General features: G+C 39.7%; 67 non-coding genes across 67 annotated transcripts; all 67 read left to right on the forward strand.

Moving 5' to 3' along the window:
• The first annotated feature begins 33 nt into the window (after positions 1–33).
• Positions 34–128, forward strand: Trnam-cau (transfer RNA methionine (anticodon CAU)). The gene is made up of 2 exons: positions 34–70; positions 93–128. It is a non-coding gene; the product is annotated as a tRNA-Met (tRNA).
• Positions 129–316: 188 nt separating this feature from the next.
• Positions 317–411, forward strand: Trnam-cau (transfer RNA methionine (anticodon CAU)). Its single transcript has 2 exons — positions 317–353; positions 376–411. It is a non-coding gene; the product is annotated as a tRNA-Met (tRNA).
• A 188-nt stretch (positions 412–599) lies between these two features.
• Trnam-cau (transfer RNA methionine (anticodon CAU)) lies at positions 600–694 on the forward strand. Its single transcript has 2 exons — positions 600–636; positions 659–694. It is a non-coding gene; the product is annotated as a tRNA-Met (tRNA).
• A 188-nt stretch (positions 695–882) lies between these two features.
• Positions 883–977, forward strand: Trnam-cau (transfer RNA methionine (anticodon CAU)). The gene is made up of 2 exons: positions 883–919; positions 942–977. It is a non-coding gene; the product is annotated as a tRNA-Met (tRNA).
• A 188-nt stretch (positions 978–1165) lies between these two features.
• On the forward strand, positions 1166–1260 carry Trnam-cau (transfer RNA methionine (anticodon CAU)). Its single transcript has 2 exons — positions 1166–1202; positions 1225–1260. It is a non-coding gene; the product is annotated as a tRNA-Met (tRNA).
• Positions 1261–1448: 188 nt separating this feature from the next.
• On the forward strand, positions 1449–1543 carry Trnam-cau (transfer RNA methionine (anticodon CAU)). The gene is made up of 2 exons: positions 1449–1485; positions 1508–1543. It is a non-coding gene; the product is annotated as a tRNA-Met (tRNA).
• Positions 1544–1731: 188 nt separating this feature from the next.
• Positions 1732–1826, forward strand: Trnam-cau (transfer RNA methionine (anticodon CAU)). Its single transcript has 2 exons — positions 1732–1768; positions 1791–1826. It is a non-coding gene; the product is annotated as a tRNA-Met (tRNA).
• Positions 1827–2014: 188 nt separating this feature from the next.
• On the forward strand, positions 2015–2109 carry Trnam-cau (transfer RNA methionine (anticodon CAU)). The gene is made up of 2 exons: positions 2015–2051; positions 2074–2109. It is a non-coding gene; the product is annotated as a tRNA-Met (tRNA).
• A 188-nt stretch (positions 2110–2297) lies between these two features.
• Trnam-cau (transfer RNA methionine (anticodon CAU)) lies at positions 2298–2392 on the forward strand. The gene is made up of 2 exons: positions 2298–2334; positions 2357–2392. It is a non-coding gene; the product is annotated as a tRNA-Met (tRNA).
• Positions 2393–2580: 188 nt separating this feature from the next.
• Positions 2581–2675, forward strand: Trnam-cau (transfer RNA methionine (anticodon CAU)). Its single transcript has 2 exons — positions 2581–2617; positions 2640–2675. It is a non-coding gene; the product is annotated as a tRNA-Met (tRNA).
• A 188-nt stretch (positions 2676–2863) lies between these two features.
• Positions 2864–2958, forward strand: Trnam-cau (transfer RNA methionine (anticodon CAU)). Its single transcript has 2 exons — positions 2864–2900; positions 2923–2958. It is a non-coding gene; the product is annotated as a tRNA-Met (tRNA).
• A 188-nt stretch (positions 2959–3146) lies between these two features.
• Positions 3147–3241, forward strand: Trnam-cau (transfer RNA methionine (anticodon CAU)). Its single transcript has 2 exons — positions 3147–3183; positions 3206–3241. It is a non-coding gene; the product is annotated as a tRNA-Met (tRNA).
• A 188-nt stretch (positions 3242–3429) lies between these two features.
• On the forward strand, positions 3430–3524 carry Trnam-cau (transfer RNA methionine (anticodon CAU)). Its single transcript has 2 exons — positions 3430–3466; positions 3489–3524. It is a non-coding gene; the product is annotated as a tRNA-Met (tRNA).
• A 188-nt stretch (positions 3525–3712) lies between these two features.
• On the forward strand, positions 3713–3807 carry Trnam-cau (transfer RNA methionine (anticodon CAU)). The gene is made up of 2 exons: positions 3713–3749; positions 3772–3807. It is a non-coding gene; the product is annotated as a tRNA-Met (tRNA).
• A 188-nt stretch (positions 3808–3995) lies between these two features.
• Trnam-cau (transfer RNA methionine (anticodon CAU)) lies at positions 3996–4090 on the forward strand. The gene is made up of 2 exons: positions 3996–4032; positions 4055–4090. It is a non-coding gene; the product is annotated as a tRNA-Met (tRNA).
• A 188-nt stretch (positions 4091–4278) lies between these two features.
• Positions 4279–4373, forward strand: Trnam-cau (transfer RNA methionine (anticodon CAU)). The gene is made up of 2 exons: positions 4279–4315; positions 4338–4373. It is a non-coding gene; the product is annotated as a tRNA-Met (tRNA).
• Positions 4374–4561: 188 nt separating this feature from the next.
• Positions 4562–4656, forward strand: Trnam-cau (transfer RNA methionine (anticodon CAU)). The gene is made up of 2 exons: positions 4562–4598; positions 4621–4656. It is a non-coding gene; the product is annotated as a tRNA-Met (tRNA).
• A 468-nt stretch (positions 4657–5124) lies between these two features.
• Positions 5125–5219, forward strand: Trnam-cau (transfer RNA methionine (anticodon CAU)). Its single transcript has 2 exons — positions 5125–5161; positions 5184–5219. It is a non-coding gene; the product is annotated as a tRNA-Met (tRNA).
• Positions 5220–5408: 189 nt separating this feature from the next.
• Positions 5409–5503, forward strand: Trnam-cau (transfer RNA methionine (anticodon CAU)). Its single transcript has 2 exons — positions 5409–5445; positions 5468–5503. It is a non-coding gene; the product is annotated as a tRNA-Met (tRNA).
• Positions 5504–5691: 188 nt separating this feature from the next.
• On the forward strand, positions 5692–5786 carry Trnam-cau (transfer RNA methionine (anticodon CAU)). The gene is made up of 2 exons: positions 5692–5728; positions 5751–5786. It is a non-coding gene; the product is annotated as a tRNA-Met (tRNA).
• Positions 5787–5974: 188 nt separating this feature from the next.
• Positions 5975–6069, forward strand: Trnam-cau (transfer RNA methionine (anticodon CAU)). Its single transcript has 2 exons — positions 5975–6011; positions 6034–6069. It is a non-coding gene; the product is annotated as a tRNA-Met (tRNA).
• Positions 6070–6255: 186 nt separating this feature from the next.
• On the forward strand, positions 6256–6350 carry Trnam-cau (transfer RNA methionine (anticodon CAU)). The gene is made up of 2 exons: positions 6256–6292; positions 6315–6350. It is a non-coding gene; the product is annotated as a tRNA-Met (tRNA).
• Positions 6351–6538: 188 nt separating this feature from the next.
• Positions 6539–6633, forward strand: Trnam-cau (transfer RNA methionine (anticodon CAU)). The gene is made up of 2 exons: positions 6539–6575; positions 6598–6633. It is a non-coding gene; the product is annotated as a tRNA-Met (tRNA).
• A 188-nt stretch (positions 6634–6821) lies between these two features.
• Trnam-cau (transfer RNA methionine (anticodon CAU)) lies at positions 6822–6916 on the forward strand. Its single transcript has 2 exons — positions 6822–6858; positions 6881–6916. It is a non-coding gene; the product is annotated as a tRNA-Met (tRNA).
• Positions 6917–7104: 188 nt separating this feature from the next.
• On the forward strand, positions 7105–7199 carry Trnam-cau (transfer RNA methionine (anticodon CAU)). The gene is made up of 2 exons: positions 7105–7141; positions 7164–7199. It is a non-coding gene; the product is annotated as a tRNA-Met (tRNA).
• A 188-nt stretch (positions 7200–7387) lies between these two features.
• Trnam-cau (transfer RNA methionine (anticodon CAU)) lies at positions 7388–7482 on the forward strand. The gene is made up of 2 exons: positions 7388–7424; positions 7447–7482. It is a non-coding gene; the product is annotated as a tRNA-Met (tRNA).
• Positions 7483–7670: 188 nt separating this feature from the next.
• Trnam-cau (transfer RNA methionine (anticodon CAU)) lies at positions 7671–7765 on the forward strand. The gene is made up of 2 exons: positions 7671–7707; positions 7730–7765. It is a non-coding gene; the product is annotated as a tRNA-Met (tRNA).
• Positions 7766–7951: 186 nt separating this feature from the next.
• Positions 7952–8046, forward strand: Trnam-cau (transfer RNA methionine (anticodon CAU)). Its single transcript has 2 exons — positions 7952–7988; positions 8011–8046. It is a non-coding gene; the product is annotated as a tRNA-Met (tRNA).
• Positions 8047–8234: 188 nt separating this feature from the next.
• Positions 8235–8329, forward strand: Trnam-cau (transfer RNA methionine (anticodon CAU)). The gene is made up of 2 exons: positions 8235–8271; positions 8294–8329. It is a non-coding gene; the product is annotated as a tRNA-Met (tRNA).
• Positions 8330–8517: 188 nt separating this feature from the next.
• Trnam-cau (transfer RNA methionine (anticodon CAU)) lies at positions 8518–8612 on the forward strand. Its single transcript has 2 exons — positions 8518–8554; positions 8577–8612. It is a non-coding gene; the product is annotated as a tRNA-Met (tRNA).
• Positions 8613–9365: 753 nt separating this feature from the next.
• On the forward strand, positions 9366–9460 carry Trnam-cau (transfer RNA methionine (anticodon CAU)). Its single transcript has 2 exons — positions 9366–9402; positions 9425–9460. It is a non-coding gene; the product is annotated as a tRNA-Met (tRNA).
• A 755-nt stretch (positions 9461–10215) lies between these two features.
• On the forward strand, positions 10216–10310 carry Trnam-cau (transfer RNA methionine (anticodon CAU)). Its single transcript has 2 exons — positions 10216–10252; positions 10275–10310. It is a non-coding gene; the product is annotated as a tRNA-Met (tRNA).
• A 188-nt stretch (positions 10311–10498) lies between these two features.
• On the forward strand, positions 10499–10593 carry Trnam-cau (transfer RNA methionine (anticodon CAU)). The gene is made up of 2 exons: positions 10499–10535; positions 10558–10593. It is a non-coding gene; the product is annotated as a tRNA-Met (tRNA).
• Positions 10594–10781: 188 nt separating this feature from the next.
• Positions 10782–10876, forward strand: Trnam-cau (transfer RNA methionine (anticodon CAU)). The gene is made up of 2 exons: positions 10782–10818; positions 10841–10876. It is a non-coding gene; the product is annotated as a tRNA-Met (tRNA).
• A 188-nt stretch (positions 10877–11064) lies between these two features.
• On the forward strand, positions 11065–11159 carry Trnam-cau (transfer RNA methionine (anticodon CAU)). The gene is made up of 2 exons: positions 11065–11101; positions 11124–11159. It is a non-coding gene; the product is annotated as a tRNA-Met (tRNA).
• Positions 11160–11630: 471 nt separating this feature from the next.
• Positions 11631–11725, forward strand: Trnam-cau (transfer RNA methionine (anticodon CAU)). Its single transcript has 2 exons — positions 11631–11667; positions 11690–11725. It is a non-coding gene; the product is annotated as a tRNA-Met (tRNA).
• Positions 11726–12479: 754 nt separating this feature from the next.
• Trnam-cau (transfer RNA methionine (anticodon CAU)) lies at positions 12480–12574 on the forward strand. The gene is made up of 2 exons: positions 12480–12516; positions 12539–12574. It is a non-coding gene; the product is annotated as a tRNA-Met (tRNA).
• Positions 12575–13048: 474 nt separating this feature from the next.
• Positions 13049–13143, forward strand: Trnam-cau (transfer RNA methionine (anticodon CAU)). The gene is made up of 2 exons: positions 13049–13085; positions 13108–13143. It is a non-coding gene; the product is annotated as a tRNA-Met (tRNA).
• A 188-nt stretch (positions 13144–13331) lies between these two features.
• On the forward strand, positions 13332–13426 carry Trnam-cau (transfer RNA methionine (anticodon CAU)). Its single transcript has 2 exons — positions 13332–13368; positions 13391–13426. It is a non-coding gene; the product is annotated as a tRNA-Met (tRNA).
• A 188-nt stretch (positions 13427–13614) lies between these two features.
• Positions 13615–13709, forward strand: Trnam-cau (transfer RNA methionine (anticodon CAU)). The gene is made up of 2 exons: positions 13615–13651; positions 13674–13709. It is a non-coding gene; the product is annotated as a tRNA-Met (tRNA).
• A 471-nt stretch (positions 13710–14180) lies between these two features.
• Trnam-cau (transfer RNA methionine (anticodon CAU)) lies at positions 14181–14275 on the forward strand. The gene is made up of 2 exons: positions 14181–14217; positions 14240–14275. It is a non-coding gene; the product is annotated as a tRNA-Met (tRNA).
• A 474-nt stretch (positions 14276–14749) lies between these two features.
• On the forward strand, positions 14750–14844 carry Trnam-cau (transfer RNA methionine (anticodon CAU)). The gene is made up of 2 exons: positions 14750–14786; positions 14809–14844. It is a non-coding gene; the product is annotated as a tRNA-Met (tRNA).
• A 188-nt stretch (positions 14845–15032) lies between these two features.
• Positions 15033–15127, forward strand: Trnam-cau (transfer RNA methionine (anticodon CAU)). The gene is made up of 2 exons: positions 15033–15069; positions 15092–15127. It is a non-coding gene; the product is annotated as a tRNA-Met (tRNA).
• A 188-nt stretch (positions 15128–15315) lies between these two features.
• On the forward strand, positions 15316–15410 carry Trnam-cau (transfer RNA methionine (anticodon CAU)). The gene is made up of 2 exons: positions 15316–15352; positions 15375–15410. It is a non-coding gene; the product is annotated as a tRNA-Met (tRNA).
• A 188-nt stretch (positions 15411–15598) lies between these two features.
• Positions 15599–15693, forward strand: Trnam-cau (transfer RNA methionine (anticodon CAU)). The gene is made up of 2 exons: positions 15599–15635; positions 15658–15693. It is a non-coding gene; the product is annotated as a tRNA-Met (tRNA).
• A 188-nt stretch (positions 15694–15881) lies between these two features.
• Positions 15882–15976, forward strand: Trnam-cau (transfer RNA methionine (anticodon CAU)). Its single transcript has 2 exons — positions 15882–15918; positions 15941–15976. It is a non-coding gene; the product is annotated as a tRNA-Met (tRNA).
• A 188-nt stretch (positions 15977–16164) lies between these two features.
• Trnam-cau (transfer RNA methionine (anticodon CAU)) lies at positions 16165–16259 on the forward strand. The gene is made up of 2 exons: positions 16165–16201; positions 16224–16259. It is a non-coding gene; the product is annotated as a tRNA-Met (tRNA).
• A 188-nt stretch (positions 16260–16447) lies between these two features.
• Trnam-cau (transfer RNA methionine (anticodon CAU)) lies at positions 16448–16542 on the forward strand. Its single transcript has 2 exons — positions 16448–16484; positions 16507–16542. It is a non-coding gene; the product is annotated as a tRNA-Met (tRNA).
• Positions 16543–16730: 188 nt separating this feature from the next.
• Trnam-cau (transfer RNA methionine (anticodon CAU)) lies at positions 16731–16825 on the forward strand. Its single transcript has 2 exons — positions 16731–16767; positions 16790–16825. It is a non-coding gene; the product is annotated as a tRNA-Met (tRNA).
• Positions 16826–17013: 188 nt separating this feature from the next.
• Positions 17014–17108, forward strand: Trnam-cau (transfer RNA methionine (anticodon CAU)). Its single transcript has 2 exons — positions 17014–17050; positions 17073–17108. It is a non-coding gene; the product is annotated as a tRNA-Met (tRNA).
• A 472-nt stretch (positions 17109–17580) lies between these two features.
• Positions 17581–17675, forward strand: Trnam-cau (transfer RNA methionine (anticodon CAU)). The gene is made up of 2 exons: positions 17581–17617; positions 17640–17675. It is a non-coding gene; the product is annotated as a tRNA-Met (tRNA).
• A 189-nt stretch (positions 17676–17864) lies between these two features.
• On the forward strand, positions 17865–17959 carry Trnam-cau (transfer RNA methionine (anticodon CAU)). The gene is made up of 2 exons: positions 17865–17901; positions 17924–17959. It is a non-coding gene; the product is annotated as a tRNA-Met (tRNA).
• Positions 17960–18147: 188 nt separating this feature from the next.
• Positions 18148–18242, forward strand: Trnam-cau (transfer RNA methionine (anticodon CAU)). The gene is made up of 2 exons: positions 18148–18184; positions 18207–18242. It is a non-coding gene; the product is annotated as a tRNA-Met (tRNA).
• A 188-nt stretch (positions 18243–18430) lies between these two features.
• On the forward strand, positions 18431–18525 carry Trnam-cau (transfer RNA methionine (anticodon CAU)). The gene is made up of 2 exons: positions 18431–18467; positions 18490–18525. It is a non-coding gene; the product is annotated as a tRNA-Met (tRNA).
• A 188-nt stretch (positions 18526–18713) lies between these two features.
• Positions 18714–18808, forward strand: Trnam-cau (transfer RNA methionine (anticodon CAU)). Its single transcript has 2 exons — positions 18714–18750; positions 18773–18808. It is a non-coding gene; the product is annotated as a tRNA-Met (tRNA).
• A 188-nt stretch (positions 18809–18996) lies between these two features.
• Trnam-cau (transfer RNA methionine (anticodon CAU)) lies at positions 18997–19091 on the forward strand. The gene is made up of 2 exons: positions 18997–19033; positions 19056–19091. It is a non-coding gene; the product is annotated as a tRNA-Met (tRNA).
• Positions 19092–19279: 188 nt separating this feature from the next.
• On the forward strand, positions 19280–19374 carry Trnam-cau (transfer RNA methionine (anticodon CAU)). The gene is made up of 2 exons: positions 19280–19316; positions 19339–19374. It is a non-coding gene; the product is annotated as a tRNA-Met (tRNA).
• Positions 19375–20126: 752 nt separating this feature from the next.
• Positions 20127–20221, forward strand: Trnam-cau (transfer RNA methionine (anticodon CAU)). Its single transcript has 2 exons — positions 20127–20163; positions 20186–20221. It is a non-coding gene; the product is annotated as a tRNA-Met (tRNA).
• Positions 20222–20409: 188 nt separating this feature from the next.
• On the forward strand, positions 20410–20504 carry Trnam-cau (transfer RNA methionine (anticodon CAU)). Its single transcript has 2 exons — positions 20410–20446; positions 20469–20504. It is a non-coding gene; the product is annotated as a tRNA-Met (tRNA).
• Positions 20505–21258: 754 nt separating this feature from the next.
• Trnam-cau (transfer RNA methionine (anticodon CAU)) lies at positions 21259–21353 on the forward strand. The gene is made up of 2 exons: positions 21259–21295; positions 21318–21353. It is a non-coding gene; the product is annotated as a tRNA-Met (tRNA).
• A 470-nt stretch (positions 21354–21823) lies between these two features.
• Trnam-cau (transfer RNA methionine (anticodon CAU)) lies at positions 21824–21918 on the forward strand. Its single transcript has 2 exons — positions 21824–21860; positions 21883–21918. It is a non-coding gene; the product is annotated as a tRNA-Met (tRNA).
• A 187-nt stretch (positions 21919–22105) lies between these two features.
• Positions 22106–22200, forward strand: Trnam-cau (transfer RNA methionine (anticodon CAU)). The gene is made up of 2 exons: positions 22106–22142; positions 22165–22200. It is a non-coding gene; the product is annotated as a tRNA-Met (tRNA).
• Positions 22201–22386: 186 nt separating this feature from the next.
• On the forward strand, positions 22387–22481 carry Trnam-cau (transfer RNA methionine (anticodon CAU)). Its single transcript has 2 exons — positions 22387–22423; positions 22446–22481. It is a non-coding gene; the product is annotated as a tRNA-Met (tRNA).
• A 187-nt stretch (positions 22482–22668) lies between these two features.
• On the forward strand, positions 22669–22763 carry Trnam-cau (transfer RNA methionine (anticodon CAU)). Its single transcript has 2 exons — positions 22669–22705; positions 22728–22763. It is a non-coding gene; the product is annotated as a tRNA-Met (tRNA).
• Positions 22764–22950: 187 nt separating this feature from the next.
• Trnam-cau (transfer RNA methionine (anticodon CAU)) lies at positions 22951–23045 on the forward strand. The gene is made up of 2 exons: positions 22951–22987; positions 23010–23045. It is a non-coding gene; the product is annotated as a tRNA-Met (tRNA).
• Positions 23046–23514: 469 nt separating this feature from the next.
• Trnam-cau (transfer RNA methionine (anticodon CAU)) lies at positions 23515–23609 on the forward strand. The gene is made up of 2 exons: positions 23515–23551; positions 23574–23609. It is a non-coding gene; the product is annotated as a tRNA-Met (tRNA).
• A 758-nt stretch (positions 23610–24367) lies between these two features.
• Trnam-cau (transfer RNA methionine (anticodon CAU)) lies at positions 24368–24462 on the forward strand. Its single transcript has 2 exons — positions 24368–24404; positions 24427–24462. It is a non-coding gene; the product is annotated as a tRNA-Met (tRNA).
• The last annotated feature ends 103 nt before the right edge of the window (positions 24463–24565 follow it).

Here is a 24565-nt window from a genome sequence, read left to right on the forward strand (position 1 = left end):
TATGTATTGTTTTGTGTGTGCTGGCCGTTGAATGCCTCGGTAGCGCAGTAGGCAGCGCGTCAGTCTCATAATCATGTATCTTAGCCTGAGCTATCTGAAGGTCGTGAGTTCGATCCTCACCTGGGGCATCTACTTTTGCTTGTAAGTGAAAAGACGATTAGGCAAAAATCCACATCCAACTGAAATTTTATACATATTTTTTGCATGAGTATACCTTTATATATGTGTGTAGATTAAAAGCGAAGAAACAATTAAGTTTAAAAGTTCTTGGCAAACGAATGCCTATGTATTGTTTTGTGTGTGCTGGCCGTTGAATGCCTCGGTAGCGCAGTAGGCAGCGCGTCAGTCTCATAATCATGTATCTTAGCCTGAGCTATCTGAAGGTCGTGAGTTCGATCCTCACCTGGGGCATCTACTTTTGCTTGTAAGTGAAAAGACGATTAGGCAAAAATCCACATCCAACTGAAATTTTATACATATTTTTTGCATGAGTATACCTTTATATATGTGTGTAGATTAAAAGCGAAGAAACAATTAAGTTTAAAAGTTCTTGGCAAACGAATGCCTATGTATTGTTTTGTGTGTGCTGGCCGTTGAATGCCTCGGTAGCGCAGTAGGCAGCGCGTCAGTCTCATAATCATGTATCTTAGCCTGAGCTATCTGAAGGTCGTGAGTTCGATCCTCACCTGGGGCATCTACTTTTGCTTGTAAGTGAAAAGACGATAAGGCAAAAATCCACATCCAACTGAAATTTTATACATATTTTTTGCATGAGTATACCTTTATATATGTGTGTAGATTAAAAGCGAAGAAACAATTAAGTTTAAAAGTTCTTGGCAAACGAATGCCTATGTATTGTTTTGTGTGTGCTGGCCGTTGAATGCCTCGGTAGCGCAGTAGGCAGCGCGTCAGTCTCATAATCATGTATCTTAGCCTGAGCTATCTGAAGGTCGTGAGTTCGATCCTCACCTGGGGCATCTACTTTTGCTTGTAAGTGAAAAGACGATAAGGCAAAAATCCACATCCAACTGAAATTTTATACATATTTTTTGCATGAGTATACCTTTATATATGTGTGTAGATTAAAAGCGAAGAAACAATTAAGTTTAAAAGTTCTTGGCAAACGAATGCCTATGTATTGTTTTGTGTGTGCTGGCCGTTGAATGCCTCGGTAGCGCAGTAGGCAGCGCGTCAGTCTCATAATCATGTATCTTAGCCTGAGCTATCTGAAGGTCGTGAGTTCGATCCTCACCTGGGGCATCTACTTTTGCTTGTAAGTGAAAAGACGATTAGGCAAAAATCCACATCCAACTGAAATTTTATACATATTTTTTGCATGAGTATACCTTTATATATGTGTGTAGATTAAAAGCGAAGAAACAATTAAGTTTAAAAGTTCTTGGCAAACGAATGCCTATGTATTGTTTTGTGTGTGCTGGCCGTTGAATGCCTCGGTAGCGCAGTAGGCAGCGCGTCAGTCTCATAATCATGTATCTTAGCCTGAGCTATCTGAAGGTCGTGAGTTCGATCCTCACCTGGGGCATCTACTTTTGCTTGTAAGTGAAAAGACGATAAGGCAAAAATCCACATCCAACTGAAATTTTATACATATTTTTTGCATGAGTATACCTTTATATATGTGTGTAGATGAAAAGCGAAGAAACAATTAAGTTTAAAAGTTCTTGGCAAACGAATGCCTATGTATTGTTTTGTGTGTGCTGGCCGTTGAATGCCTCGGTAGCGCAGTAGGCAGCGCGTCAGTCTCATAATCATGTATCTTAGCCTGAGCTATCTGAAGGTCGTGAGTTCGATCCTCACCTGGGGCATCTACTTTTGCTTGTAAGTGAAAAGACGATAAGGCAAAAATCCACATCCAACTGAAATTTTATACATATTTTTTGCATGAGTATACCTTTATATATGTGTGTAGATGAAAAGCGAAGAAACAATTAAGTTTAAAAGTTCTTGGCAAACGAATGCCTATGTATTGTTTTGTGTGTGCTGGCCGTTGAATGCCTCGGTAGCGCAGTAGGCAGCGCGTCAGTCTCATAATCATGTATCTTAGCCTGAGCTATCTGAAGGTCGTGAGTTCGATCCTCACCTGGGGCATCTACTTTTGCTTGTAAGTGAAAAGACGATAAGGCAAAAATCCACATCCAACTGAAATTTTATACATATTTTTTGCATGAGTATACCTTTATATATGTGTGTAGATGAAAAGCGAAGAAACAATTAAGTTTAAAAGTTCTTGGCAAACGAATGCCTATGTATTGTTTTGTGTGTGCTGGCCGTTGAATGCCTCGGTAGCGCAGTAGGCAGCGCGTCAGTCTCATAATCATGTATCTTAGCCTGAGCTATCTGAAGGTCGTGAGTTCGATCCTCACCTGGGGCATCTACTTTTGCTTGTAAGTGAAAAGACGATAAGGCAAAAATCCACATCCAACTGAAATTTTATACATATTTTTTGCATGAGTATACCTTTATATATGTGTGTAGATGAAAAGCGAAGAAACAATTAAGTTTAAAAGTTCTTGGCAAACGAATGCCTATGTATTGTTTTGTGTGTGCTGGCCGTTGAATGCCTCGGTAGCGCAGTAGGCAGCGCGTCAGTCTCATAATCATGTATCTTAGCCTGAGCTATCTGAAGGTCGTGAGTTCGATCCTCACCTGGGGCATCTACTTTTGCTTGTAAGTGAAAAGACGATAAGGCAAAAATCCACATCCAACTGAAATTTTATACATATTTTTTGCATGAGTATACCTTTATATATGTGTGTAGATGAAAAGCGAAGAAACAATTAAGTTTAAAAGTTCTTGGCAAACGAATGCCTATGTATTGTTTTGTGTGTGCTGGCCGTTGAATGCCTCGGTAGCGCAGTAGGCAGCGCGTCAGTCTCATAATCATGTATCTTAGCCTGAGCTATCTGAAGGTCGTGAGTTCGATCCTCACCTGGGGCATCTACTTTTGCTTGTAAGTGAAAAGACGATAAGGCAAAAATCCACATCCAACTGAAATTTTATACATATTTTTTGCATGAGTATACCTTTATATATGTGTGTAGATGAAAAGCGAAGAAACAATTAAGTTTAAAAGTTCTTGGCAAACGAATGCCTATGTATTGTTTTGTGTGTGCTGGCCGTTGAATGCCTCGGTAGCGCAGTAGGCAGCGCGTCAGTCTCATAATCATGTATCTTAGCCTGAGCTATCTGAAGGTCGTGAGTTCGATCCTCACCTGGGGCATCTACTTTTGCTTGTAAGTGAAAAGACGATAAGGCAAAAATCCACATCCAACTGAAATTTTATACATATTTTTTGCATGAGTATACCTTTATATATGTGTGTAGATGAAAAGCGAAGAAACAATTAAGTTTAAAAGTTCTTGGCAAACGAATGCCTATGTATTGTTTTGTGTGTGCTGGCCGTTGAATGCCTCGGTAGCGCAGTAGGCAGCGCGTCAGTCTCATAATCATGTATCTTAGCCTGAGCTATCTGAAGGTCGTGAGTTCGATCCTCACCTGGGGCATCTACTTTTGCTTGTAAGTGAAAAGACGATAAGGCAAAAATCCACATCCAACTGAAATTTTATACATATTTTTTGCATGAGTATACCTTTATATATGTGTGTAGATGAAAAGCGAAGAAACAATTAAGTTTAAAAGTTCTTGGCAAACGAATGCCTATGTATTGTTTTGTGTGTGCTGGCCGTTGAATGCCTCGGTAGCGCAGTAGGCAGCGCGTCAGTCTCATAATCATGTATCTTAGCCTGAGCTATCTGAAGGTCGTGAGTTCGATCCTCACCTGGGGCATCTACTTTTGCTTGTAAGTGAAAAGACGATTAGGCAAAAATCCACATACAACTGAAATTTTATACATATTTTTTGCATGAGTATACCTTTATATATGTGTGTAGATTAAAAGCGAAGAAACAATTAAGTTTAAAAGTGCTTGGCAAAAGAATGCCTATGTATTGTTTTGTGTATGCTGGCCGTTGAATGCCTCGGTAGCGCAGTAGGCAGCGCGTCAGTCTCATAATCATGTATCTTAGCCTGAGCTATCTGAAGGTCGTGAGTTCGATCCTCACCTGGGGCATCTACTTTTGCTTGTAAGTGAAAAGACGATTAGGCAAAAATCCACATACAACTGAAATTTTATACATATTTTTTGCATGAGTATACCTTTATATATGTGTGTAGATTAAAAGCGAAGAAACAATTAAGTTTAAAAGTGCTTGGCAAAAGAATGCCTATGTATTGTTTTGTGTGTGCTGGCCGTTGAATGCCTCGGTAGCGCAGTAGGCAGCGCGTCAGTCTCATAATCATGTATCTTAGCCTGAGCTATCTGAAGGTCGTGAGTTCGATCCTCACCTGGGGCATCTACTTTTGCTTGTAAGTGAAAAGACGATTAGGCAAAAATCCACATCCAACTGAAATTTTATACATATTTTTTGCATGAGTATACCTTTATATATGTGTGTAGATTAAAAGCGAAGAAACAATTAAGTTTAAAAGTGCTTGGCAAAAGAATGCCTATGTATTGTTTTGTGTGTGCTGGCCGTTGAATGCCGCGGTAGCGCAGTAGGCAGCGCGTCAGTCTCATAATCATGTATCTTAGCCTGAGCTATCTGAAGGTCGTGAGTTCGATCCTCACCTGGGGCATCTACTTTTGCTTGTAAGTGAAAAGACGATTAGGCAAAAATCCACATACAACTGAAATTTTATACATATTTTTTGCATGAGTATACCTTTATATATGTGTGTAGATGAAAAGCGAAGAAACAATTAAGTTTAAAAGTGCTTGGAAAAAGAATTCCTATGTATTGTTTTGTGTGTGCTGGCCGTTGAATGCCTCGATAGCGCAGTAGGCAGCGCGTCAGTCTCATAATCATGTATCTTAGCCTGAGCTATCTGAAGGTCGTGAGTTCGATCGTCACCTGGGGCATCTACTTTTGCTTTTAAGTGAAAAGACGATAAGGCAAAAATCCACATCCAACTGAAATTTTATACATATTTTTTGCATGAGTATACCTTTATATGTGTGTAGATGAAAAGCGAAGAAACAATTAAGTTAAAAAGTTCTTGGCAAACGAATGCCTATGTATTTTTTGTGTGTGCTGGCCGTTGAATGCCTCGGTAGCGCAGTAGGCAGCGCGTCAGTCTCATAATCATGTATCTTAACCTGAGCTATCTGAAGGTCGTGAGTTCGATCCTCACCTGGGGCATCTACGATTGCTTTTAAGTGAAAAGACGTTTAGGCAAAAATCCACATACAACTGAACTTTTATACATATTTTTTTGCATGAGTATACCTTTATATATGTGTGTAGATGAAAAGCGAAGAGACAACTAAGTTTAAAAGTGCTTGGCAAAAGAATGCCTATGTATTGTTTTGTGTGTGCTGGCCGTTGAATGCCTCGGTAGCGCAGTAGGCAGCGCGTCTGTCTCATAATCATGTATCTTAGCCTGAGCTATCTGAAGGTCGTGAGTTCGATCCTCACCTGGGGCATCTACTTTTGCTTTCAAGCGAAAAGACGATTAGGCAAAAATCCACATCCAACTGAAATTTTATACATATTTTTTGCATGAGTATACCTTTATATATGTGTGTAGATGAAAAGCGAAGAAACAATTAAGTTTAAAAGTGCTTGGCAAAAGAATGCCTATGTATTGTTTTGTGTGTGCTGGCCGTTGAATGCCTCGGTAGCGCAGTAGGCAGCGCGTCAGTCTCATAATCATGTATCTTAGCCTGAGCTATCTGAAGGTCGTGAGTTCGATCCTCACCTGGGGCATCTACTTTTGCTTTTAAGTGAAAAGACGATTAGGCAAAAATCCACATACAACTGAAATTTTATACATATTTTTTGCATGAGTATACCTTTATATATGTGTGTAGATGAAAAGCGAAGGGACAACTAAGTTTAAAAGTGCTTGGCAAAAGAATGCCTATGTATTGTTTTGTGTGTGCAAGCCGTTGAATGCCTCGGTAGCGCAGTAGGCAGCGCGTCAGTCTCATAATCATGTATCTTAGCCTGAGCTATCTGAAGGTCGTGAGTTCGATCCTCACCTGGGGCATCTACTTTTGCTTTTAAGTGAAAAGACGATTAGGCAAAAATTCACATCCAACTGACATGTTATACATATTTTTAGCATGAGTATACCTTTATATATGTGTGTAGATGAAAAGCGAAGAAACAATTAAGTAAAAGTGCTTGGCAAAAGAATGCCGATGTATTGTTTTGTGTGTGCTGGCCGTTGAATGCCTCGGTAGCGCAGTAGGCAGCGCGTCAGTCTCATAATCATGTATCTTAGCCTGAGCTATCTGAAGGTCGTGAGTTCGATCCTTACCTGGGGCATCAACTTTTGCTTTTAAGCGAAAAGACGATTAGGCAAAAATCCACATCCAACTGAAATTTTATACATATTTTTTGCATGAGTATACCTTTATATATGTGTGTAGATGAAAAGCGAAGAAACAATTAAGTTTAAAAGTGCTTGGCAAAAGAATGCCTATGTATTGTTTTGTGTGTGCTGGCCGTTGAATGCCTCGGTAGCGCAGTAGGCAGCGCGTCAGTCTCATAATCATGTATCTTAACCTGAGCTATCTGAAGGTCGTGAGTTCGATCGTCACCTGGGGCATCAACTTTTGCTTTTAAGTGAAAAGACGATTAGGAAAAAATCCACATCCAACTGAAATTTTATACATATTTTTTGCATGAGTATACCTTTATATATGTGTGTAGATGAAAAGCGAAGAAACAATTAAGTTTAAAAGTGCTTGGCAAAAGAATGCCTATGTATTGTTTTGTGTGTGCTGGCCGTTGAATGCCTCGGTAGCGCAGTAGGCAGCGCGTCAGTCTCATAATCATGTATCTTAACCTGAGCTATCTGAAGGTCGTGAGTTCGATCGTCACCTGGGGCATCAACTTTTGCTTTTAAGTGAAAAGACGATTAGGAAAAAATCCACATCCAACTGAAATTTTATACATATTTTTTGCATGAGTATACCTTTATATATGTGTGTAGATGAAAAGCGAAGAAACAATTAAGTTTAAAAGTGCTTGGCAAAAGAATGCCTATGTATTGTTTTGTGTGTGCTGGCCGTTGAATGCCTCGGTAGCGCAGTAGGCAGCGCGTCAGTCTCATAATCATGTATCTTAACCTGAGCTATCTGAAGGTCGTGAGTTCGATCCTCACCTGGGGCATCAACTTTTGCTTTTAAGTGAAAAGACGATTAGGAAAAAATCCACATCCAACTGAAATTTTATACATATTTTTTGCATGAGTATACCTTTATATATGTGTGTAGATGAAAAGCGAAGAAACAATTAAGTTTAAAAGTGCTTGGCAAAAGAATGCCTATGTATTGTTTTGTGTGTATTGGCCGTTGAATGCCTCGGTAGCGCAGTAGGCAGCGCGTCAGTCTCATAATCATGTATCTTAACCTGAGCTATCTGAAGGTCGTGAGTTCGATCGTCACCTGGGGCATCAACTTTTGCTTTTAAGTGAAAAGACGATTAGGAAAAAATCCACATCCAACTGAAATTTTATACATATTTTTTGCATGAGTATACCTTTATATATGTGTGTAGATGAAAAGCGAAGAAACAATTAAGTTTAAAAGTGCTTGGCAAAAGAATGCCTATGTATTGTTTTGTGTGTGCTGGCCGTTGAATGCCTCGGTAGCGCAGTAGGCAGCGCGTCAGTCTCATAATCATGTATCTTAGCCTGAGCTATCTGAAGGTCGTGAGTTCGATCCTCACCTGGGGCATCTACTTTTGCATTTAAGCGAAAAGACGATTAGGCAAAAATCCACATCCAACTGAAATTTTATACATATTTTTTGCATGAGTATACCTTTATATGTGTGATGATTAAAAGCGAAGGAACAATTAAGTTAAAAAGTGCTTGGCAAAAGAATGCCTATGTATTGTTTTGTGTGTGCTGGCCGTTGAATGCCTCGGTAGCGCAGTAGGCAGGGCGTCAGTCTCATAATCATGTATCTTAGCCTGAGCTATCTGAAGGTCGTGAGTTCGATCCTCACCTGGGGCATCTACATATGGTTTTTATTGAAAAGACGATTAGGCAATAATCCACATCCAACTGAAATTTTATACATATTTTTTGCATGAGTATACCTTTATATATGTGTGTAGATTAAAAGCGAAGAAACAATTAAGTTTAAAAGTTCTTGGCAAAAGAATGCCTATGTATTGGTTTGTGTGTGCTGGCCGTTGAATGCCTCGGTAGCGCAGTAGGCAGCGCGTCAGTCTCATAATCATGTATCTTAGCCTGAGCTATCTGAAGGTCGTGAGTTCGATCCTCACCTGGGGCATCTACTTTTGCATTTAAGCGAAAAGACGATTAGGTAAAAATCCACATCCAACTGAAATTTTATACATATTTTTTGCATGTGTATACCTTTATATATGTGTGTAGATGAAAAGCGAAGAAACAATTAAGTTTAAAGGTTCTTAGCAAAAGAATGCCTATGTATTGTTTTGTGTGTGCTAGCCGTTGAATGCCTCGGTAGCGCAGTAGGCAGCGCGTCAGTCTCATAATCATGTATCTTAGCCTGAGCTATCTGAAGGTCGTGAGTTCGATCCTCACCTGGGGCATCTACTTTTGCTTTTAAGCGAAAAGACGATTAGGCAAAAATCAACATCCAACTGAAATTTTATACATATTTTTTGCATGAGTATACCTTTATACATGTGTGTAGATTAAAAGCGAAGAAACAATTAAGTTTAAAAGTGCTTGGCAAAAGAATGCCTATGTATTGTTTTGTGTGTGCTGGCCGTTGAATGCCTCGGCAGCGCAGTAGGCAGCGGCTCAGTGTCATAATCATGTATCTTAGCCTGAGCTATCTCAAGGTCGTGAGTTCGATCCTCACCTGGGGCATTTACATATGGTTTTTATTGAAAAGACGATTAGGCAATAATCCACATCCAACTGAAATTTTATACATATTTTTTGCATGAGTATACCTTTATATATGTGTGTAGATTAAAAGCGAAGAAACAATTAAGTTTAAAATGCTTGGCAAAAGAATGCCTATGTATTGTTTTGTGTGTGCTAGCCGTTGAATGCCTCGGTAGCGCAGTAGGCAGCGCGTCAGTCTCATAATCATGTATCTTAGCCTGAGCTATCTGAAGGTCGTGAGTTCGATCCTCACCTTGGCCACAAAATTTTGCTTTTAAGCGAAAAGACGATTAGGCAAAAATCCACATCCAACTGACATTTTATACATATTTTTTGCATGAGTATACCTTTATATATGTGTGTAGATTAAAAGCGAAGAAACAATTAAGTTTAAAAGTGCTTGGCAAAAGGATGGCTATGTATTGTTTTGTGTGTGCTGGCCGTTGAATGCCTCGGTAGCGCAGTAGGCAGCGCGTCAGTCTCATAGTCATGTATCTTAGCCTGAGCTATCTGAAGGTCGTGAGTTCGATCCTCACCTGGGGCATCTACTTTTGGTTTTTAGTGAAAAGACGTTTAGGCAAAAATCCACATACAACTGAAATTTTATACATATTTTTTTGCATGAGTATACCTTTATATATGTGTGTAGATGAAAAGCGAAGAGACAACTAAGTTTAAAAGTGCTTGGCAAAAGAATGCCTATGTATTGTTTTGTGTGTGCAAGCCGTTGAATGCCTCGGTAGCGCAGTAGGCAGCGCGTCAGTCTCATAATCATGTATCTTAGCCTGAGCTATCTGAAGGTCGTGAGTTCGATCGTCACCTGGGTCATTTACCTTTGCTTTTAAGCGAAAATACGATTAGGCAAAAATCCACATCCAACTGAAATTTTATACATATTTTTTGCATGAGTATACCTTTATATATGTGTGTAGATGAAAAGCGAAGAAACAATTAAGTTTAAAAGTGCTTGGCAAAAGAATGCCTATGTATTGTTTTGTGTGTGCTGGCCGTTGAATGCCTCGATAGCGCAGTAGGCAGCGCGTCAGTCTCATAATCATGTATCTTAGCCTGAGCTTTCTGAAGGTCGTGAGTTCGATCGTTACCTGGGGCATAAACTTTTGCTTTCAAGCGAAAAGACGATTAGGCAAAAATCCACATCCAACTGAAATTTTATACATATTTTTTGCATGAGTATACCTTTATATATGTGTGTAGATGAAAAGCGAAGAAACAATTAAGTTTAAAAGTGCTTGGCAAAAGAATGCCTATGTATTGTTTTGTGTGTGCTGGCCGTTGAATGCCTCGGTAGCGCAGTAGGCAGCGCGTCAGTCTCATAATCATGTATCTTAGCCTGAGCTATCTGAAGGTCGTGAGTTCGATCCTCACCTGGGGCATGTACTTTTGCTTTCAAGCGAAAAGAGGATTAGGCAAAAATCCACATCCAACTGAAATTTTATACATATTTTTTGCATGAGTATACCTTTATATATGTGTGTAGATGAAAAGCGAAGAAACAATTAAGTTTAAAAGTGCTTGGCAAAAGAATGCCTATGTATTGTTTTGTGTGTGCTAGACGTTGAATGCCTCGGTAGCGCAGTAGGCAGCGCGTCAGTCTCATAATCATGTATCTTAGCCTGAGCTATCTGAAGGTCGTGAGTTCGATCCTCACCTGGGGCATATACTTTTGCTTTCAAGCGAAAAGACGATTAGGCAAAAATCCACATCCAACTGAAATTTTATACATATTTTTTGCATGAGTATACCTTTATATATGTGTGTAGATGAAAAGCGAAGAAACAATTAAGTTTAAAAGTGCTTGGCAAAAGAATGCCTATGTATTGTTTTGTGTGTGCTGGCCGTTGAATGCCTCGATAGCGCAGTAGGCAGCGCGTCAGTCTCATAATCATGTATCTTAGCCTGAGCTATCTGAAGGTCGTGAGTTCGATCCTCACCTGGGGCATAAACTTTTGCTTTCAAGCGAAAAGACGATTAGGCAAAAATCCACATCCAACTGAAATTTTATACATATTTTTTGCATGAGTATACCTTTATATATGTGTGTAGATGAAAAGCGAAGAAACAATTAAGTTTAAAAGTGCTTGGCAAAAGAATGCCTATGTATTGTTTTGTGTGTGCTGGCCGTTGAATGCCTCGGTAGCGCAGTAGGCAGCGCGTCAGTCTCATAATCATGTATCTAAGCCTGAGCTATCTGAAGGTCGTGAGTTCGATCCTCACCTGGGGCATGTACTTTTGCTTTCAAGCGAAAAGACGATTAGGCAAAAATCCACATCCAACTGAAATTTTATACATATTTTTTGCATGAGTATACCTTTATATATGTGTGTAGATGAAAAGCGAAGAAACAATTAAGTTTAAAAGTGCTTGGCAAAAGAATGCCTATGTATTGTTTTGTGTGTGCTGGCCGTTGAATGCCTCGGTAGCGCAGTAGGCAGCGCGTCAGTCTCATAATCATGTATCTTAGCCTGAGCTATCTGAAGGTGCTGAGTTCGATCGTCACCTGGGTCATCTACTTTTGCTTTTAAGCGAAAAGACGATTAGGCAAAAATCCACATCCAACTGAAATTTTATACATATTTTTTGCATGAGTATACTTTTATATATGTGTGTAGATGAAAAGCGAAGAAACAATTAAGTTTAAAAGTGCGTGGCAAAAGAATGCCTATGTATTGTTTTGTGTGTGCTGGCCGTTGAATGCCTCGGTAGCGCAGTAGGCAGCGCGTCAGTCTCATAATCATGTATCTAAGCCTGAGCTATCTGAAGGTCGTGAGTTCGATCCTCACCTGGGGCATGTACTTTTGCTTTCAAGCGAAAAGACGATTAGGCAAAAATCCACATCCAACTGAAATTTTATACATATTTTTTGCATGAGTATACCTTTATATATGTGTGTAGATGAAAAGCGAAGAGACAACTAAGTTTAAAAGTGCTTGGCAAAAGAATGCCTATGTATTGTTTTGTGTGTGCTGGCCGTTGAATGCCTCGGTTGCGCAGTAGGCAGTGCGTCAGTCTCATAATCATGTATCTTAACCTGAGCTATCTGAAGGTCGTGAGTTCGATCCTCACCTGGGGGATATACTTTTGCTTTCAAGCGAAAAGACGATTAGGCAAAAATCCACATCCAACTGAAATTTTATACATATTTTTTGCATGAGTATACCTTTATATATGTGTGTAGATGAAAAGCGAAGAAACAATTAAGTTTAAAAGTGCTTGGCAAAAGAATGCCTATGTATTGTTTTGTGTGTGCTGGCCGTTGAATGCCTCGGTAGCGCAGTAGGCAGCGCGTCAGTCTCATAATCATGTATCTTAGCCTGAGCTATCTGAAGGTCGTGAGTTCGATCCTCACCTGGATCATCTACTTTTGCTTTTAAGCGAAAAGACGATTAGGCAAGAATCCACATCCAACTGAAATTTTATACATATTTTTTGCATGAGTATACCTTTATATATGTGTGTAGATGAAAAGCGAAGAAAAAATTAAGTTGAAAAGTGCTTGGCAAAAGAATGCCTATGTATTGTTTTGTGTGTGCTGGCCGTTGAATGCCTCGGTAGCGCAGTAGGCAGAGCGTCAGTCTCATAATCATGTATCTTAGCCTGAGCTATCTGAAGGTCGTGAGTTCGATCCTCACCTGGGGCATCTACTTTTGCATTTAAGCGAAAAGACGATTAGGCAAAAATCCACATCCAACTGAAATTTTATACATATTTTTTGCATGAGTATACCTTTATATGTGTGTAGATTAAAAGCGAAGAAACAATTAAGTTAAAAAGTTCTTGGCAAAAGAATGCCTATGTATTGTTTTGTGTGTGCTGGCCGTTGAATGCCTCGGTAGCGCAGTAGGCAGCGCGTCGCGTCAGTCTCATAATCATGTATCTTAGCCTGAGCTATCTGAAGGTGGTGAGTTCGATCCTGACCTGGGGCATCTACATTTGGTTTTTATTGAAAAGACGATTAGGCAAAAATCCACATCCAACTGAAATTTTATACATATTTTTTGCATGAGTATACCTTTATATATGTGTGTAGATTAAAAGCGAAGAAACAATTAAGTTTAAAAGTGCTTGGCAAAAGAATGCCTATGTATTGTTTTGTGTGTGCTGGCCGTTGGATGCCTCGGTAGCGCAGTAGGCAGCGCGTCAGTCTCATAATCATGTATCTTAGCCTGAGCTATCTGAAGGTCGTGAGTTCGATCCTCACCTGGGGCATCTACTTTTGCTTTTAAGCGAAAAGACGATTAGGCAAAAATCCACATCCAACTGAAATTTTATACATATTTTTTGCATGAGTATACCTTTATATATGTGTGTAGATGAAAAGCGAAGAAACAATTAAGTGTAAAAGTGCGTGGCAAAAGAATGCCTATGTATTGTTTTGTGTGTGGTGGCCGTTGAATGCCTCGGTAGCGCAGTAGGCAGCGCGTCAGTCTCATAATCATGTATCTTAGCCTGAGCTATCTGAAGGTCGTGAGTTCGATCCTCACCTGGGGCATCAACTTTTGCTTTTAAGCGAAAAGACGATTAGGCAAAAATCCACATCCAACTGAAATTTTATACATATTTTTTGCATGAGTATACCTTTATATATGTGTGTAGATGAAAAGCGAAGAAACAATTAAGTGTAAAAGTGCGTGGCAAAAGAATGCCTATGTATTGTTTTGTGTGTGGTGGTCGTTGAATGCCTCGGTAGCGCAGTAGGCAGCGCGTCAGTCTCATAATCATGTATCTTAGCCTGAGCTATTTGAAGGTCGTGAGTTCGATCCTCACCTGGGGCATCAACTTTTGCTTTTAAGCGAAAAGACGATTAGGCAAAAATCCACATCCAACTGAAATTTTATACATATTTTTTGCATGAGTATACCTTTATATATGTGTGTAGATGAAAAGCGAAGAAACAATTAAGTGTAAAAGTGCGTGGCAAAAGAATGCCTATGTATTGTTTTGTGTGTGGTGGCCGTTGAATGCCTCGGTAGCGCAGTAGGCAGCGCGTCAGTCTCATAATCATGTATCTTAGCCTGAGCTATCTGAAGGTCGTGAGTTCGATCCTCACCTGGATCATCTACTTTTGCTTTTAAGCGAAAAGACGATTAGGCAAGAATCCACATCCAACTGAAATTTTATACATATTTTTTGCATGAGTATACCTTTATATATGTGTGTAGATGAAAAGCGAAGAAACAATTAAGTGTAAAAGTGCGTGGCAAAAGAATGCCTATGTATTGTTTTGTGTGTGGTGGCCGTTGAATGCCTCGGTAGCGCAGTAGGCAGCGCGTCAGTCTCATAATCATGTATCTTAGCCTGAGCTATCTGAAGGTCGTGAGTTCGATCCTCACCTGGGGCATCTACTTTTGCATTTAAGCGAAAAGACAATTAGGCAAAAATCCACATCCAACTGAAATTTTATACATATTTTTTGCATGAGTATACCTTTATATGTGTGTAGATTAAAAGCGAAGAAACAATTAAGTTAAAAAGTTCTTGGCAAAAGAATGCCTATGTATTGTTTTGTGTGTGCTGGCCGTTGAATGCCTCGGTAGCGCAGTAGGCAGCGCGTCGCGTCAGTCTCATAATCATGTATCTTAGCCTGAGCTATCTGAAGGTGGTGAGTTCGATCCTGACCTGGGGCATCTACATTTGGTTTTTATTGAAAAGACGATTAGGCAAAAATCCACATCCAACTGAAATTTTATACATATTTTTTGCATGAGTATACCTTTATATATGTGTGTAGATTAAAAGCGAAGAAACAATTAAGTTTAAAAGTGCTTGGCAAAAGAATGCCTATGTATTGTTTTGTGTGTGCTGGCCGTTGAATGCCTCGGTAGCGCAGTAGGCAGCGCGTCAGTCTCATAATCATGTATCTTAGCCTGAGCTATCTGAAGGTCGTGAGTTCGATCCTCACCTGGGGCATCTACTTTTGCTTTTAAGCGAAAAGACGATTAGGCAAAAATCCACATCCAACTGAAATTTTATACATATTTTTTGCATGAGTATACCTTTATATATGTGTGTAGATGAAAAGCGAAGAAACAATTAAGTGTAAAAGTGCGTGGCAAAAGAATGCCTATGTATTGTTTTGTGTGTGGTGGCCGTTGAATGCCTCGGTAGCGCAGTAGGCAGCGCGTCAGTCTCATAATCATGTATCTTAGCCTGAGCTATCTGAAGGTCGTGAGTTCGATCCTCACCTGGGGCATCAACTTTTGCTTTTAAGCGAAAAGACGATTAGGCAAAAATCCACATCCAACTGAAATTTTATACATATTTTTTGCATGAGTATACCTTTATATATGTGTGTAGATGAAAAGCGAAGAAACAATTAAGTGTAAAAGTGCGTGGCAAAAGAATGCCTATGTATTGTTTTGTGTGTGGTGGTCGTTGAATGCCTCGGTAGCGCAGTAGGCAGCGCGTCAGTCTCATAATCATGTATCTTAGCCTGAGCTATCTGAAGGTCGTGAGTTCGATCCTCACCTGGGGCATCAACTTTTGCTTTTAAGCGAAAAGACGATTAGGCAAAAATCCACATCCAACTGAAATTTTATACATATTTTTTGCATGAGTATACCTTTATATATGTGTGTAGATGAAAAGCGAAGAAACAATTAAGTGTAAAAGTGCGTGGCAAAAGAATGCCTATGTATTGTTTTGTGTGTGGTGGCCGTTGAATGCCTCGGTAGCGCAGTAGGCAGCGCGTCAGTCTCATAATCATGTATCTTAGCCTGAGCTATCTGAAGGTCGTGAGTTCGATCCTCACCTGGGGCATCAACTTTTGCTTTTAAGCGAAAAGACGATTAGGCAAAAATCCACATCCAACTGAAATTTTATACATATTTTTTGCATGAGTATACCTTTATATATGTGTGTAGATGAAAAGCGAAGAAACAATTAAGTGTAAAAGTGCGTGGCAAAAGAATGCCTATGTATTGTTTTGTGTGTGGTGGTCGTTGAATGCCTCGGTAGCGCAGTAGGCAGCGCGTCAGTCTCATAATCATGTATCTTAGCCTGAGCTATCTGAAGGTCGTGAGTTCGATCCTCACCTGGGGCATCAACTTTTGCTTTTAAGCGAAAAGACGATTAGGCAAAAATCCACATCCAACTGAAATTTTATACATATTTTTTGCATGAGTATACCTTTATATATGTGTGTAGATGAAAAGCGAAGAAACAATTAAGTGTAAAAGTGCGTGGCAAAAGAATGCCTATGTATTGTTTTGTGTGTGGTGGCCGTTGAATGCCTCGGTAGCGCAGTAGGCAGCGCGTCAGTCTCATAATCATGTATCTTAGCCTGAGCTATCTGAAGGTCGTGAGTTCGATCCTCACCTGGGGCATCAACTTTTGCTTTTAAGCGAAAAGACGATTAGGCAAAAATCCACATCCAACTGAAATTTTATACATATTTTTTGCATGAGTATACCTTTATATATGTGTGTAGATGAAAAGCGAAGAAACAATTAAGTGTAAAAGTGCGTGGCAAAAGAATGCCTATGTATTGTTTTGTGTGTGGTGGCCGTTGAATGCCTCGGTAGCGCAGTAGGCAGCGCGTCAGTCTCATAATCATGTATCTTAGCCTGAGCTATCTGAAGGTCGTGAGTTCGATCCTCACCTGGGGCATCAACTTTTGCTTTTAAGCGAAAAGACGATTAGGCAAAAATCCACATCCAACTGAAATTTTATACATATTTTTTGCATGAGTATACCTTTATATATGTGTGTAGATGAAAAGCGAAGAAACAATTAAGTGTAAAAGTGCGTGGCAAAAGAATGCCTATGTATTGTTTTGTGTGTGGTGGCCGTTGAATGCCTCGGTAGCGCAGTAGGCAGCGCGTCAGTCTCATAATCATGTATCTTAGCCTGAGCTATCTGAAGGTCGTGAGTTCGATCCTCACCTGGGGCATCAACTTTTGCTTTTAAGCGAAAAGACGATTAGGCAAAAATCCACATCCAACTGAAATTTTATACATATTTTTTGCATGAGTATACCTTTATATATGTGTGTAGATGAAAAGCGAAGAAACAATTAAGTGTAAAAGTGCGTGGCAAAAGAATGCCTATGTATTGTTTTGTGTGTGGTGGCCGTTGAATGCCTCGGTAGCGTAGTAGGCAGCGCGTCAGTCTCATAATCATGTATCTTAGCCTGAGCTATCTGAAGGTCGTGAGTTCGATCCTCACCTGGGGCATCTACTTTTTGTTTTTAGTGAAAAGACGTTTAGGCAAAAATCCACATACAACTGAAATTTTATACATATTTTTTTGCATGAGTATACCTTTATATATGTGTGTAGATGAAAAGCGAAGAGACAACTAAGTTTAAAAGTGCTTGGACAAAGAATGCCTATGTATTGTTTTGTGTTTTCTGGCCGGCGAATGCCTCGGTAGCGCAGTAGGCAGCGCGTCAGTCTCATAATCATGTATCTTAGCCTGAGCTATCTGAAGGTCGTGAGTTCGATCGTCACCTGGGTCATTTACCTTTGCTTTTAAGCGAAAAGACGATTAGGCAAAAATCCACATCCAACTGAAATTTTATACATATTTTTTGCATGAGTATACCTTTATATATGTGTGTAGATTAAAAGCGAAGAAACAATTAAGTTAAAAAGTTCTTGGCAAACGAATGCCTATGTATTGTTTTGTGTGTGCTGGCCGTTGAATGCCTCGGTAGCGCAGTAGGCAGCGCGTCAGTCTCATAATCATGTATCTTAACCGTAGCTATCTGAAGGTCGTGAGTTCGATCCTCACCTGGGGCATCTACGATTGCTTTTAAGTGAAAAGACGATTAGGCAAAAATCCACATACAACTGAAATTTTATACATATTTTTTTGCATGAGTATACCTTTATATATGTGTGTAGATTAAAAGCGAAGAGACAATTAAGTGTAAAAGTGCTTGGCAAAAGAATGCCTATGTATTGTTTTGTGTGTGCTGGCCGTTGAATGCCTCGGTAGCGCAGTAGGCAGCGCGTCAGTCTCATAATCATGTATCTTAGCCTGAACTATCTGAAGGTCGTGAGTTCGATCCTCACCTGGGGCATCTACTTTTGGTTTTTAGTGAAAAGACGATTAGGCAAAAATTCAATTCCAACTGACATGTTATACATATTTTTTGCATGAGTATACCTTTATATATGTGTGTAGATGAAAAGCGAAGAAACAATTAAGTTTAAAAGTGCTTGGCAAAAGAATGCCGATGTATTGTTTTGTGTGTGCTATCCGTTGAATGCCTCGGTAGCGCAGTAGGCAGCGCGTCAGTCTCATAATCATGTATCTTAGCCTGAGCTATCTGAAGGTCGTGAGTTCGATCCTCACCTGGGGCATTTACCTTTGCTTTTAAGCGAAAATACGATTAGGCAAAAATCCACATACAACTGAAATTTTATACATATTTTTTGCATGTGTATACCTTTATATATGTGTGTAGATGAAAAGCGAAGAAACAATTAAATTTAAAAGTGCTTGGCAAAAGAATGCCTATGTATTGTTTTGTGTGTGCTGGCTCTCGAATGCCTCGGTAGCGCAGTAGGCAGCGCGTCAGTCTCATAATCATGTATCTTAGCCTGAGCTATCTGAAGGTCGTGAGTTCGATCCTCACCTGGGGCATCTACTTTTGGTTTTTAGTGAAAAGACGATTAGGCAAAAATTCAATTCCAACTGACATGTTATACATATTTTTTGCATGAGTATACCTTTATATATGTGTGTAGATGAAAAGCGAAGAAACAATTAAGTTTAAAAGTGCTTGGCAAAAGAATGCCGATGTATTGTTTTGTGTGTGCTATCCGTTGAATGCCTCGGTAGCGCAGTAGGCAGCGCGTCAGTCTCATAATCATGTATCTTAGCCTGAGCTATCTGAAGGTCGTGAGTTCGATCCTCACCTGGGGCATTTACCTTTGCTTTTAAGCGAAAATACGATTAGGCAAAAATCCACATCCAACTGAAATTTTATACATATTTTTTGCATGAGTATACCTTTATATATGTGTGTAGATTAAAAGCGAAGAAACAATTAAATTTAAAAGTGCTTGGCAAAAGAATGCCTATGTATTGTTTTGTGTGTGCTGGCTCTCGAATGCCTCGGTAGCGCAGTAGGCAGCGCGTCAGTCTCATAATCATGTATCTTAGCCTGAGCTATCTGAAGGTCGTGAGTTCGATCCTCACCTGGGGCATCTACTTTTGGTTTTTAGTGAAAAGACGATAAGGCAAAAATTCACATCCAACTGAAATTTTATACATATTTTTTGCATGAGTATACCTTTATATATGTGTGTAGATGAAAAGCGAAGAAACAATTAAATTTAAAAGTGCTTGGCAAAAGAATGCCTATGTATTGTTTTGTGTGTGCTGGCTCTCGAATGCCTCGGTAGCGCAGTAGGCAGCGCGTCAGTCTCATAATCATGTATCTTAGCCTGAGCTATCTGAAGGTCGTGAGTTCGATCCTCACCTGGGGCATCTACTTTTGGTTTTTAGTGAAAAGACGATAAGGCAAAAATTCACATCCAACTGAAATTTTATACATATTTTTTGCATGAGTATACCTTTATATATGTGTGTAGATTAAAAGCGAAGAAACAATTAAGTTAAAAAGTTCTTGGCAAACGAATGCCTATGTATTGTTTTGTGTGTGCTGGCCGTTGAATGCCTCGGTAGCGAAGTAGGCAGCGCGTCAGTCTAATAATCATGTATCTTACCCTGAGCTATCTGAAGGTCGTGAGTTCGATCCTCACCTGGGCCATCTACTTTTGCTTTCAAGCGAAAAGACGATTAGGAAAAAATCCACATCCAACTGAAATTTTATACATATTTTTTGCATGTGTATACCTTTATATATGTGTGTAGATGAAAAGCGAAGAAACAATTAAGTTTAAAAGTGCTTGGCAAAAGAATGCCTATGTATTGTTTTGTGTGTGCTGGCCGTTGAATGCCTCGGTAGCGCAGTAGGCAGCGCGTCAGTCTAATAATCATGTATCTTAGCCTGAGCTATCTGAAGGTCGTGAGTTCGATCCTCACCTGGGGCATCTACTTCTGCTTTTTAGTGAAAAGACGATTAGGCAAAAATTCACATCCAACTGACATGTTATACATATTTTTAGCATGAGTATACCTTTATATATGTGTGTAGATGAAAAGCGAAGAAACAATTAAGTAAAAGTGCTTTGCAAAAGAATGCCGATGTATTGTTTTGTGTGTGCTAGCCGTTGAATGCCTCGGTAGCGCAGTAGGCAGCGCGTCAGTCTCATAATCATGTATCTTAGCCTGAGCTATCTGAAGGTCGTGAGTTCGATCCTCACCTGGGGCATCTACTTTTGGTTTTTAGTGAAAAGACGATTAGGCAAAAATCCACATCCAACTGAAATTTTATACATATTTTTTGCATGTGTATACCTTTATATATGTGTGTAGATTAAAAGCGAAGAAACAATTAAGTTTAAAAGTGCTTGGCAAAAGAATGCCTATGTATTGTTTTGTGTGTGCTGGCCGTTGAATGCCTCGGTAGCGCAGTAGGCAGCGCGTCAGTCTCATAATCATGTATCTTAGCCTGAGCTATCTGAAGGTCGTGAGTTCGATCCTCACCTGGGGCATCTACTTTTGTTTTTTATTGAAAAGACGATTAGGCAAAAATCCACATCCAACTGAAATTTTATACATATTTTTTGCATGAGTATACCTTTATATATGTGTGTAGATTAAAAGCGAAGAAACAATTAAGTTTAAAAGTGCTTGGCAAAAGAATGCCTATGTATTGTTTTGTGTGTGCTGGCCGTTGAATTCCTCGGTAGCGCAGTAGGCAGCGCGTCAGTCTCATAATCATGTATCTTAGCCTGAGCTATCTGAAGGTCGTGAGTTCGATCCTCACCGGGGGCATAAACTTTTGCTTTCAAGCGAAAAGACGATTAGGCAAAAATCCACATCCAACTGAAATTTTATACATATTTTTTGCATGAGTATACCTTTATATATGTGTGTAGATGAAAAGCGAAGAAACAATTAAGTTAAAAAGTGCTTGGCAAAAGAATGCCTATGTATTGTTTTGTGTGTGCTGGCCGTTGAATTCCTCGGTAGCGCAGTAGGCAGCGCGTCAGTCTCATAATCATGTATCTTAGCCTGAGCTATCTGAAGGTCGTGAGTTCGATCCTCACCGGGGGCATAAACTTTTGCTTTCAAGCGAAAAGACGATTAGGCAAAAATCCACATCCAACTGAAATTTTATACATATTTTTTGCATGAGTATACCTTTATATATGTGTGTAGATGAAAAGCGAAGAAACAATTAAGTTAAAAAGTGCTTGGCAAAAGAATGCCTATGTATTGTTTTGTGTTTTCTGGCCGTTGAATGCCTCGGTAGCGCAGTAGGCAGCGCGTCAGTCTCATAATCATGTATCTTAGCCTGAGCTATCTGAAGGTCGTGAGTTCGATCCTCACCGGGGGCATAAACTTTTGCTTTCAAGCGAAAAGACGATTAGGCAAAAATCCACATCCAACTGAAATTTTATACATATTTTTTGCATGAGTATACCTTTATATATGTGTGTAGATGAAAAGCGAAGAAACAATTAAGTTTAAAAGTGCTTGGCAAAAGAATGCCTATGTATTGTTTTGTGTGTGCTGGCCGTTGAATGCCTCGGTAGCGCAGTAGGCAGCCCGTCAGTCTCATAATCATGTATCTTAGCCTGAGCTATCTGAAGGTCGTGAGTTCGATCCACACCTGGGGCATTTACCTTTGCTTTTAAGCGAAAAGACGATTAGGCAAAAATCCACATCCAACTGAGATTTTATACATATTTTTTGCATCAGTATACTTTTATATATGTGTGTAGATTAAAAGCGAAGAAACAATTAAGTGTAAAAATGCTTGGCAAAAGCAGGCTATGTATTGTTTTGTGTGTGCTGGCCGTTGAATGCCTCGGTAGCGCAGTAGGCAGCGCGTCAGTCTCATAATCATGTATCTTAGCCTGAGCTATCTGAAGGTCGTGAGTTCGATCCTCACCTGGGGCATCTACTTTTGGTTTTAAGTGAAAAGACGATTAGGCAAAAATCCACATCCAACTGAGATTTTATACATATTTTTTGCATCAGTATACTTTTATATATGTGTGTAGATTAAAAGCGAAGAAACAATTAAGTGTAAAAATGCTTGGCAAAAGCAGGCTATGTATTGTTTTGTGTGTGCTGGCCGTTGAATGCCTCGGTAGCGCAGTAGGCAGCGCGTCAGTCTCATAATCATGTATCTTAGCCTGAGCTATCTGAAAGTCGTGAGTTCGATCCTCACCTGGGGCATCTACTTTTGGTTTTAAGTGAAAAGACGATTAGGCAAAAATCCACATCCAACTGAGATTTTATACATATTTTTTGCATCAGTATACTTTTATATATGTGTGTAGATTAAAAGCGAAGAAACAATTAAGTGTAAAAATGCTTGGCAAAAGCAGGCTATGTATTGTTTGTGTGTGCTGGCCGTTGAATGCCTCGGTAGCGCAGTAGGCAGCGCGTCAGTCTCATAATCATGTATCTTAGCCTGAGCTATCTGAAGGTCGTGAGTTCGATCCTCACCTGGGGCATCTACTTTTGGTTTTAAGTGAAAAGACGATTAGGCAAAAATCCACATCCAACTGAGATTTTATACATATTTTTTGCATCAGTATACTTTTATATATGTGTGTAGATTAAAAGCGAAGAAACAATTAAGTGTAAAAATGCTTGGCAAAAGCAGGCTATGTATTGTTTTGTGTGTGCTGGCCGTTGAATGCCTCGGTAGCGCAGTAGGCAGCGCGTCAGTCTCATAATCATGTATCTTAGCCTGAGCTATCTGAAGGTCGTGAGTTCGATCCTCACCTGGGGCATCTACTTTTGGTTTTAAGTGAAAAGACGATTAGGCAAAAATCCACATCCAACTGAGATTTTATACATATTTTTTGCATCAGTATACTTTTATATATGTGTGTAGATGAAAAGCGAAGAAACAATTAAGTGTAAAAATGCTTGGCAAAAGCAGGCTATGTATTGTTTTGTGTGTGCTGGCCGTTGAATGCCTCGGTAGCGCAGTAGGCAGCGCGTCAGTCTCATAATCATGTATCTTAGCCTGAGCTATCTGAAGGTCGTGAGTTCGATCCTCACCTGGGGCATCTACTTTTGGTTTTAAGTGAAAAGACGATTAGGCAAAAATCCACATCCAACTGAGATTTTATACATATTTTTTGCATCAGTATACTTTTATATATGTGTGTAGATTAAAAGCGAAGAAACAATTAAGTGTAAAAATGCTTGGCAAAAGCAGGCTATGTATTGTTTTGTGTGTGCTGGCCGTTGAATGCCTCGGTAGCGCAGTAGGCAGCGCGTCAGTCTCATAATCATGTATCTTAGCCTGAGCTATCTGAAGGTGCTGAGTTCGATCGTCACCTGGGTCATCTACTTTTGCTTTTAAGCGAAAAGACGATTAGGCAAAAATCCACATCCAACTGAGATTTTATACATATTTTTTGCATCAGTATACTTTTATATATGTGTGTAGAGTAAAAGCGAAGAAACAATTAAGTTTAAAAATGCTTGGCAAAAGCAGGCTATGTATTGTTTTGTGTGTGCTGGCCGTTGAATGCCTCGGTAGCGCAGTAGGCAGCGCGTCAGTCTCATAATCATGTATCTTAGCCTGAGCTATCTGAAGGTCGTGAGTTCGATCCTCACCTGGGGCATCTACTTTTGCTTTTAAGCGAAAAGACGATTAGGCAAAAATCCATATCCAACTGAGATTTTATACATATTTTTTGCATCAGTATACTTTTATATATGTGTGTAGAGTAAAAGCGAAGAAACAATTAAGTTTAAAAATGCTTGGCAAAAGCAGGCTATGTATTGTTTTGTGTGTGCTGGCCGTTGAATGCCTCGGTAGCGCAGTAGGCAGCGCGTCAGTCTCATAATCATGTATCTTAGCCTGAGCTATCTGAAAGTCGTGAGTTCGATCCTCACCTGGATCATCTACTTTTGCTTTTAAGCGAAAAGACGATTAGGCAAGAATCCACATCCAACTGAAATTTTATACATATTTTTTGCATGAGTATACCTTTATATATGTGTGTAGATGAAAAGCGAAGAAACAATTAAGTTGAAAAGTGCTTGGCAAAAGAATGCCTATGTATTGTTTTGTGTGTGCTGGCCGTTGAATGCCTCGGTAGCGCAGTAGGCAGCGCGTCGCGTCAGTCTCATAATCATGTATCTTAACCTGAGCTATCTGAAGGTGGTGAGTTCGATCCTGACCTGGGGCATCTACATTTGGTTTTTATTGAAAAGACGATTAGGCAAAAATCCACATCCAACTGAAATTTTATACATATTTTTTGCATGAGTATACCTTTATATATGTGTGTAGATTAAAAGCGAAGAAACAATTAAGTTGAAAAGTGCTTGGCAAAAGAATGCCTATGTATTGTTTTGTGTGTGCTGGCCGTTGAATGCCTCGGTAGCGCAGTAGGCAGCGCGTCAGTCTCATAATCATGTATCTTAGCCTGAGCTATCTGAAGGTCGTGAGTTCGATCCTCACCTGGGGCATCAACTTTTGCTTTTAAGCGAAAAGACGATTAGGCAAAAATCCACATCCAACTGAAATTTTATACATATTTTTTGCATGAGTATACCTTTATATATGTGTGTA

This window comes from Euprymna scolopes, chromosome 32 (assembly GCF_053919585.1).
Source record: "Euprymna scolopes isolate OS-2025 chromosome 32, ASM5391958v1, whole genome shotgun sequence".
NCBI classification, from domain to species: Eukaryota; Metazoa; Mollusca; class Cephalopoda; order Sepiida; family Sepiolidae; genus Euprymna; species Euprymna scolopes.